We start from the raw sequence: 10,991 nt of genomic DNA, 5'->3' as shown, positions 1-10,991 counted from the left end.
TCATATATTTCATCTGAGCCTAGAGGAACGTGTTTGTCCTCAGGCCTGGAAGGAGGCCAAAGACATTCCGCTACCCAAGAGTGGTGATTCTAACAGCCAACCTATCAGCTTCCTGCCAGTTCTTAGCAAACGGTTGGATTTTTTTGTTGTTGACACAATAGAACGCTATTTCTCTATAAACAAATGAACAATAGTCTTTCAGCATAATTATAGAGAAGGGCACTGAACATATACTGCACTGACACAAATTCCTTCTGATCGGTTGAAATAAATTGATAATAAGGTTATGGGAGCTGTACTGTTAGATTTCAGTGCAGCCTTTGATATTATTGAGCATAGCCTGCTGTTGAGAAAATGCACACTACCATTCAAAAGTTTGGGGTCACTTAGAAATGTCCTTGTTTTTTTATTAAATTTGATTGTCATAAGGTTCCATGACTTTGTCCATACAGGGCATCTGAACACACAAAATACATTTTGATGATTTTCATTAAATTTTGTTTTATTTAACTTTTGTACACCTGTGGTGTTCCCAGTCAAAAAATGACCGATCATTAGAAGTGAATGGGTGAGACTACAATTAGTTTTTCAAATTGAGTTCAGGCACATGCCCATTCATCAGATGGACACACTTCCTCTCCCAGACCCCCACATGCATGTGTTTGAGCACACACACACACACACACACACACACACCTCACCTGTTAAACTTTGACACACAGTAGTCTGAGTATTTGTTATAGTCAAAATAATCCATACATTATGCTTTTTTTTACTCAAAAAAGGAGTTGTATGAGCTCAGGTCAATGAGGCCTACAGGCCATAAATAGCAAATAGAAGTTCAAAACTTGGAATGTTCACAAGAACTTTAGCTGATAAAAAATCTAACACAACATTAGGTGATAATATACAGTGGTTTGCGAAAGTATTCACCCCCTTGGCATTTTTTCCTATTTTGTTGCCTTACAACCTGGAATTAAAATAATAGATTTTTGGGGGGTTTGTATCATTTGAAATCAAAATATTTTTTTTACTGTGAAACAAACAAGAAATAAGACAAAAAACAGAACTTGAGCGTGCATAACTATTCACCCCCCCCCCCCCCCCCCCCCCAATGTGAATACTTTGTAGAGCCACCTTTTGCTGCAATTACAGCTGCAAGTCTCTTTGGGTATGTCTCTATAAGCTTGGATCATCTAGCCACTGGGATTTCTGCCCATTCTTCAAGGCAAAACTGCTCCATCTCCTTCAAGTTGGATGGGTTCTGCTGGTGTAAAGCAATCTGTAAGTCATACCACAGATTATCAATTGGATTGATGTCTGGACTTTGACTAGGCCATTCCAAGACATTTAAATGTTTCCCCTTAAACCACTCAAGTGTTGCTTTAGCAGTATGCTTAGGGTAATTGACCTGTTGGAAGGTGAACCTCTGTCCCAGTCTCAAATCTCTGGAAGACTGAAACAGGTTTCCCTCAAGAATTTCCCTGTATTTAGCGCCATCCATCATTCCTTCAATTCTGACCAGTTTCAAAGTCCCTACCGATGAAAAACACAGCATGATGCTGCCACCACCATGCTTCATTGTGGGGATGGTGTTCTCGGGGTGATGAGAGGTGATGAGAGGTGTTGGGTTTGCGCCAGACATAGCGTTTTCCTTGATGGTCAAAAAGCTACATTTTAGTCTCATCTGACCAGAGACCTCCTTCCATATGTTTGGGGAGTCTCTCACATGCCTTTTGGCGAACACCAAATGTCGTTTTTCTGGACAGTCTTCTGTAAAGCCCAGCTCTGTGGAGTGTACGGCTAAAATTAGGACAGATAGGACAGATACTCCAATCTCCGCTGTGGAGCTTTGCAGCTCCTTCAGGGTTATCTTTGGTATCTTTCTTGCTTCTTTGAATAATGCACTCCTTGCCTGCTCCATGAGTTTTGGTAGGTGGTCCTCTCTTGGCAGGTTTATTGTGTTGCCATATTCTTTCCATTTTTTTAATAATGGATTTAATGGTGCTCTGTGGGATGTTCAAAGTTTCTGATATTTTTTTATAATCCAACCCTGATCTGTACTTCTCCACAACTTTGTCCCTGACCTGTTTGGAGAGCTCCTTGGTCTTCATGGTGTCGCTTACTTGGTGGGGCCCCTTGCATAGTGGTGTTGCAGACTCTGGGGCCTTGTCACGGATCCTCCCGGTACTGCTGCTCATTCGGTTCACCAGTTACGAAGGTCAACGTCACCGGCCTTCTAGGCTGCACTGAACTGTGTCATTATGCACACCTGGTTCCAATTCCTCACTGATTGTAATTGTATAAATGTGCCCTTTGCTTCCCCATTGGGCTGTCGATTATTGTTCCCATATACGTTGGTCATGTGAGTACTTATGCGTTGTCTCAGCCTGTGCTGCGTGTTTTGTGCTTTGTGTATTACGGGTCTCCTCCTGTGTCGTTCTTTTGTTTGGGTACACCCCAGTGTTTTGTATACATTTCTAAGTGACCCCAATCTTTTGAACGGTAGTGTATGTGCAGTGTCTTTTCAACCTCTCCCATACCGTGGATTCAGAGCTGTCTATCTAATGGAACTCAGAGGGTTTTGTTTAATGGAAGCTTCTCTAATGTCAAACATGTAAAGTGTGGTGTACCGCAGGGCAGTTCTCTAGGTCCTATGTTCTTTTCTATATTTACCAATGACCTGCCACTGGTATTAAACACAGCCTATGTGTCAATGTATGCTGATGATTCAAGCATGTACACATCAGCAACCACAGCTAATGAAGTCAACTGAAACCCTTAACAAATAGTTAAGAGTTAACAAAGAGTCAGTTTTGGAATTGTTCAGAAATAAACTTGTCCTGAACATCTCTAAAACTAAGAGCAATGTATTTGGTTCAAATCATTCCTAAGTTCTAGACCTCAGCTGAATCTGGTAAGGAATGGTAGGGCTGAGGAGACTATAGTTGAGGAGACTATATTTAGATTGTAAACTGTCATGGTCAAGACACATAGATTCAATGGTTGTAAAGATGGGAAGCGGTCTATCCGTGATAGAGATGCTTTGTCACATCTGCGCCTGCTACGCCCTCTGGTGGTCATCCAGTGTCCTCTTGACCTGCAGTTCTCTCCCTGTACTCTCTCTCTCCCTCTCCCTCTCATTATTGCTCAAGGACAGCTAAGAATGGACCCTGCCAAGGTTTGGGCAGTCACAGAGTGGTCTGTGCCCGTGAATCTGAAGCAGTTACTGCGTTTCCTGGGGTTTGCCAATTTTTATAGACAATTCATCCGTGATACAGTCATTTGGCAGCTCCTCTCACCTCCACCTCCACTCCATTGCACTGGTCCCCTGAGGCAGAGGCAGCGTTCCGGGAACTCAAGCACCGCTTCACTTCTGCTCCAATCCTTACCCAGCCAGACCCACAACTCCAGTTCATCCTCGAGGTGGACGCTTCTGACACAGGGGTAGGTGCAGTCCTGTCTCAACGTTCTCCCTTGGATCAGAAGCTCCATCCTTGTGCCTTCTTGTCCCGCAAGCTCTCACCTGCAGAGAGAAATTGACATAGGCAACCGGGAACTCTTGGCTGTTAAGCTGGCTCTTGTGGAGTGGCATCACTGGTTAGAGGGTTCAGTCCTTCCCTTCATTGTGTAGACGGATAACAAAAATCTAGCCTACATCCAGACCGCCAAATGTCTCAACTCACAGCAGGCCAGGTAGGCATTGTTTTTTTGGAAGATTCAACTTCACACTCACTTATCGCCCCGGATCTAAGAATACCAAGCCTGATGCCCTCTCTCGTCCGTTCACCGTAGACAACATAAGTTCTGAGCCTGAGACCATTATGCCATCCTCCTGCATCATTGCTGCTGTCTCCTGGGAGGTTGAGTCCCATGTTCGTCAGGCTCAGCTGAACCAGCCTGATCCTAGAAACGGTCCTTGTAAGGCTCTGTTTGTGCCAGATTCAGTTCATTCTGATGTTCTTCAATGGGCCCATTCTACTCACCTCACCTGTCACCCTGGCATAAACTGGACAGTCCCCTTCCTGCGTCAGCGATTTTGGTGGCCCACCATGGAGAGAGGCGCTTGGGAATTCATCTCAGCCTGCTCAGTCTGTGCCCGGAATAAAACCTCCACAAAACCTATCTGGTCTGCTTCGTCCTACATAGTCGCCCATGGTCACACATAGCTTTGGACTTTGTCACTGGGCTTCCCCCATAAAATGGTAACTCAGTCATCCTCACTATTATTGACCGATTTTCCAAAGCGGCTCACTTCAATCCCCTCTCCAAGCTTCCTTCCTCCAGGGAGACTGCGGACCTGCTGGTATCCCATGTTTTGCGGCTGCATGGCATCCCTAGTGACATTGTTTCTGACAGAGGACTCCAGTTTTCATCCCAGGTATGGAGAGCCTTCTGCACAGCTCTGGGTATTAATGTCAGCCTTTCGTCTGGATATCACCCCCAGACCAACGGCCAGACCGAGCGGGCCAACCTTGGAGTTGGAAACTGCAATACGCTGTGTGACTTCGGCTAACCTTTCCTCCTGAAGTGCCCAGCTACCCTGGGTGGAATATGCCCACAACACCCTCATCAACGCCTCATCAGGTATGTCTCCCTTTGAGTGTGCTCTGGGTTACCAACCTCCCTTGTTCCCTGCCCAAGAGGTTGAAGTAGCTGTGCCCTCAGTCCAGGACCACATGTGCCGTTGTCGTCATACCTGGAGGAGGGCCCGGGCTGCCCTTCTTCGTGCCTCCGCCAGAACCCAATCCAAAGCTAACCGTCGCCGTGCTGCAGCACCAGTCTACAATCCAGGCCAAAGGGTATGGCTTTCATCTAAGGACTTTCCTCTGAAAGTGGATTAAAAAAACTAGCTCCCCAATTCTTTGGCCCCTTTGAGATTGATCATATCATAAACCCCTCTGTTGTTCATCTAAAACTCCCAGACTCTCTCAAAATTCACCCCACTTTCCATGTATCTTTAATTAAACCAGTCTGCTCCAGTCCCCTGTCCCCTCCTGCAGCTGCTCTCGGCTCATCGAGGACCATCTTGCCTATACTGTCCGGCGGCTTTTGGATGTGCGCCGTCGGGCCGTGGATGGCAGTATCTGGTGGACTGGGAGGGATACGGGCCTGAGGAGCGCTGCTGGGTGCCCCGTCCTCACACTATGGATCCCTCCCTCGTACAGGATTTTTATACCTCACACCCAGACAAACCGGGTCGTGCGCCAGGTGGCGTCCGTAGGGAGGGGGGTACTGTCACATCTGCTCCTGCTATGCCCTCTGGCGGTCATCAGGTGTCTTCTTGAGCTGCAGTTCTCTCCCTGTACTCTCCCTCTCCCTCTCTTTGGGATTGTGTGGTTGGAGACAGGTGTGCTGGAGTCAGAGCAGATCCCTACTAGCTGCAACTCGTCCCTTAAATCAAGATCTCTACAAATACTCCTTCCTGCCACTCTGCCAGATCGTAATCTCTGCTCACGCAGTCATTATCCTAGCCTTATGTTAGTTCTCTAGATCATGTTGCTCTGCTGTGCTTGTTTCCCTGCCGTACACCGTTTTGTCCACTCTTGCAGTCACCGCTCTGTCTCTGGCTCCTGTCTCCTGTTCCACATTTCACCACCCAACCACCTTTCCCTGGATATCATTCACCACCACCACCTTGGATTCCCCTCAGGACCTGTTTCCCTGTTCAACTCAGCCAACTCCAACCTCAATCTGCACTTCTGGTTTTTCTGCAACTCATCTGAGCTACCCCGGTTCTGCACTCCATATTTCTCTGTGTACAATAAACATTTTGGTTCATTCATCCCGGCTACCTCTTCTGAGTTCGCTCTTGGATTCCCCCGTTTCTCTCCACGTAACATGCCTTGCTTCTTTGACACCACATTCCACATAGAAAGTCCTGCCAGCTCTAGTTTTATCTTATCTTGATTATTGTCCAGTCATAATTATGGTCAAGTGATGCAAAGAAGGACCAAGGTAGCACTTTCCTGCAATCAAATTACCTAGCGGCCTCATGGGTGGAATGTTTTCAATATTTTTCAGAATTTCATAATTAATCAACTTTTATTTTTATGCCGGATATCTAGTGTTTCTATGTCACACAGTTTTGTTAGTCTTCTGTGATGTACAGTACCAGTCAAAAGTTTGGACACACCTACTCATTCAAGGATTTTTCTTTATTTTTACTATTTTATACATTATAGAATAATAGTGAAGCCCTCTAAACTATGAAATGGAATCATATAGTCATATAACCAAAAAAGTGTTTTTCATATTTGAGATTCTTCAAAGTAGCCATCCTTGATGAGAGCTGTGCGCACTCTTGGCATTCTCTCAGCCAGCTTCATGACGTAGTCACCTGGAATGCATTTCAATTGACAGGTGTGCCTTGTTAAAATGTAATATGTGGAATTTCTTTCCTTCTTAATGCGTTTGAGCCAATAAGTTGTGTTGTGACAAGGTAGGGGTAGTATACAGAAGATAGCCCTATTTAGTAAAAGACTAAGCCTACATTATGGCAAGAAAAGCTCAAATAAGCAAAGAGAAACAACAGTCCATCATTACTTTAAGACATGAAGGTCAGTCAATATGGAGCATTTCAAGAACTTTGAAAGTTTCTTTAAGTGCAGTTGCAAAAACCATCAAGCGCTATGATGAAACTGGCTCTCATGAAGACCACCACAGGAAAGGAAGACCCAGCGTTACCTCTGCTACAGAGGATAAGTTCATTAGAGTTACCAGCCTCAGAAATTGCAGCCCAAATAAATGCTTCACAGAGTTCAAGTAACAGACACATCTCAACATCAACTGTTCAGGGGAGACTATGTGAATCAAGCTTTCATGGTCGAATTGCCAAGAAACACGAGCTATGGACATTAGACCGGTGGAAATCTGTCCTTTGGTCTGATGAGTCCAAATTTGAGATGTTTGGTTCCAAAATAAATAAATGTTTCACAATGTAGAAAATATTAAACATAAAGAAAACCCCTTGAATCAGTAGGCGTTTCCAAACTTTAGTCTGGTACTGTATGTAAATTGTGAAGTATTTTGTTTCAAATGTTGGACCCCAGTATGACTAGCTGTTGCCATTGGTGTTGGCTAATGGGGATCCTAATAATATTTTTTTAGTTAAGTCCAGTTGTGCAAAAAAATGTCACCTGGTGTTACAATAACGTTCCCAGAACACATTTCATCTGTTCTTTAAAGGTTCCCAGAATGTTTATTTAGGTTGTGGGAACATTGTGGAAATATGACAAATAATAGTTCCCAAAACACTAAAACTGTCCAGTTGCGCTGACATTCAGATAATGGTTGCACAGGATATGCCCACAATTTTGCACAATGCTCCAAAATGTCCAAATAAGTTAGTTTTAGGACATTCATAGCGTATTTGTTTTAGTTTTAACATGATATTCCATTGATGTTAACGCAGTATACATTCGACCTTGCCTAAGTCTTCAGAACATTTAAAGAACATTTAGAAAATGTTATATTTCAGTTTTACCTAATATTACCACATCATTCTCAGCAGGCACATTTGTAGCTCCTTAAAGCATAAGAAAGCAGATTGGAATAAATCCTCACTATGGTTCTCTCCAGATTTAATGGCAATTCGCAATTGAGGACTTTAGTGTATCTCTAGACATAACCCCACAATGTTCCCACCACCTAAAGAAGCATTCTGGGAACATTTAAGGAACAGACTAAATGTGTTCTGGGAACATTATTGTAACATCACCTCAATGTTTTTCTTCACCCTAAAAGAAACATTCTACAATCATCTGCACAAAGGGACAGTTTTTTGTGTTTTGGCAACATATCTTTTGTGATGTCCCCACAATGTTCCCACAACCTAATGAAACATTCTGGGAACCTTTAAAGAACAGACAAAATGTTTTCTGTGAACATTTTTGCAACATCAGGCAAATGTTTTCTACAAACATTGTATAATCATCAGCACACAGGACAGTTTTTGTGTTATGAGAACATTTGCCGCAACCTAACGAACGTTCTGGGACCTTTCACAGAAACAATTTTGGTTTGCTGGAAAAATATTTCTGGCTCAGTTGGTAGAGCGTGGCGCTTGCAAAGGCAGGAGTGTGGGTTTGATTCCCAGGACCACTCTTACGAAAAAATGTATGCACGCATGACAGTAAGTCACTTTCGATAAAAGCGTCTGCTAACTGGCATATAATACCTGGAAACCTAATGAGAACTTTTGGGGAATGTTCTGTGGTGGTTGTTACAGATGATTTGGGAATGTTATTATCCTAATGTTAGATAAAACCCTAACTTGAACGTAATGGGAATCTTAGCTAATGTTCTGGGAACATTCCCAGTTTGCTGTCTCAAAAGCAATTTCAGTAGAGATTGTCCATTGAGCATGCTTTTAAGCCCAGGACTAGCCTTAGTAAACTGTGTCCATGATCATAGGCTTTGAGGGTGTAGAATAAGATTAAAAGATGAGGGATAATGTCAATATACATAACATAGAATGGGAAAATATATTGCCAGTTATCAATGGCTGATATCAATGTCTTTTAAACCCTGTTTTTACCTCCTGCTAAAATGCGTCCTTCGTCCTGATCTTGTCTGTTTACAATCAGATCACAATGTGTCTTTTTGTCGCCTACACCTGTCTAAAAATGTGGGCAAAATCAGGACAAAGGAGGCATGTTAGAACCAGGTTTAAACAGGGCTTCTGTGAGAGACATGGTCAGCACTGGTTCACCATGACAAGGCACCATCTTGCCAAGGCATCAATGTACTGTACATCTACAGACAAGGTGAACAAATGCGCAATTTATACTGTACATTCAGAAGAAAAACTTTTTATTTTCATCAGTGCAAGTGCAACCTTGTCCTTACTTGTTAACATTTCAGCTGACACTGTAATTTGTGCTATATAGATGTGTCACATAATGCACAAAGACGTTGAAAGCACACTTAACTAAGCGTCTACTACTTACCATGTTGTGATTGCAAGCCGTGTCTGCATCCGCATCTCACTTATCTGTCACCCAGAGAAATTACCCATCTAGCATTTTAGCAGCAGCGACAGTGCCTCAACTTGGAGTGTGTGTGTGTGTGTGTGTGTGTGTGTGTGTGTGTGTGTGTGTGTGTGTGTGTGTGTGTGTGTGTGTGTGTGTGTGTGTGTGTGTGTGTGTGTGTGTGTGTGTGTGTGTGTGTGTGTGTGTGTGTGTGTGTGTGTGCGTGTGTCTGAGGCTGATTGGCTTAAAGAACATGCTGTGCCGATGCTGTTCCTGAAATGAGAAGGGTGACCCATATTTCTATCCAGCCCTATAGTGAAATCCTTCAAAGTGTGTGTTTGCATGCATACCTGTGTGTGCGTGTGTGCATTTGTGCCTGTGTGCCTGCATACAGTATGTGTGTGTGCATGTGTGTGTGCATGTTTGTGTGTGTGATGGGTGAGGGGGTAGGTCAGGAGCCAATTAGAGTGTACATTGCTTTGGGGAGCTAACAGGGAGGGAGCTAACACGTTGCTATTAAAAAAGTGAGAAAACATGCCTGAATTACCGAAAAGCAGGGATATGACATCAACCCAGGGCTCTGTCACGACTGATCCAGAGGAGCCCTGATAGGGGTTGGGAGAGCCTGTGTTGTCGTTTATACTCCATTTAAAGGAGCATAGAACTGACATTGACAGAGAGGACAGAGACAAGGCTAGACACACACAGAGACAGTATACACACATGCAGGCAAGCACTCACACGCACACGCACACGCACACACACACACACACACACACACACACAGATGCACATACTCACGTACACACACACGCACACACACACACACACACACACACACACACACACACACACACACACACACACACACACACACACACACACACACACACACACACACACACACACACACACACACACACACACACACACACACACACACACACAAACAGCATCCTACAATACAGCACATACTATATGCCTCTGCATGGCTGCTTTGTCCAGTGAGGTATTATGAGTTTTTTTTCACTCAGACTAATCCGCCCTTGACATTTTACAACATGTTAGCATGAGAGCCCCAGGGACAGCCTGAGAAGAGAACTCTAGTTACTGTACAGTATATTCCTTAATGACAAGGGCCATACCGCTGTACTGTACAAGCAAACTCCTAGAGAGCTGAGCTCTGTATTTTCTATTCTCTCTTTTTTCTCTCCCCTCCACTTGAAAACATGCAGCACCTCTTTAGGTGTTCAAAACCTTGAATCCCTGATATCTAATATTAATATCAGAATCTTGTATGGCGCAGACATGTCTATTATTGTTAGACCGACAAGTTTTTTCATGCTCGTGTCCAGTATGGCACCCTATTCCGTATGGGCCCTGGTCAAAAGTAGTGCACTATATGGATAATAGGGTGCGATTTGGGATGCACATCATACTGTATTGATATTTAAAAACATGTATTCTGGTTATAATGTATTGTCCATTTAATTGGGTTACATGTGGTTGGTTCTACTGTACTATTGATCTGTCAATGAATGACTCTTTGGTTATTTTAACTAGCGTATTGATATTTCAAAAGCTATGGACTTTCTACTCATGCAGAAAATTAGGCTATTAAATAGACTCAAAGTTATTTCTGGCACACAAGTTTTAAGAGAAGCATTGTGGTAACTGGCTTTTAAATGGGTTTCCTCAGGGACCTGGATGAAGTGGGATCAGGTAACCTAGCTACATTGGTCAAATTGATCATGGCATCAGCTAGGTTATATTGATGATATAACCTAAGGTGTTCGAGAATACATCTTAACTTCATGGTTTCCTTTTAAAATGTGTTGAATACTCTACGACTCAATAGGGTCTAAAACGTTAAATGATTTCAGCGCTTTCGATGTCAGACTCAGACAGCATAAGGTGAATTGGCGTTACACCGCGACATATGCACGAGATGCATGCATCGCATGTCTAATAATAGCCAAGCCCCGGTAGGCTACAGCATACTCTGCTCCGTTAGTCAAA

This window comes from Salmo salar, chromosome 25, assembly GCF_965601325.2.
Source record: "Salmo salar chromosome 25, fSalSal1, whole genome shotgun sequence".
Taxonomy (NCBI): Eukaryota; Metazoa; Chordata; class Actinopteri; order Salmoniformes; family Salmonidae; genus Salmo; species Salmo salar.
Note: the sequence above shows the minus strand (reverse complement) of the source record.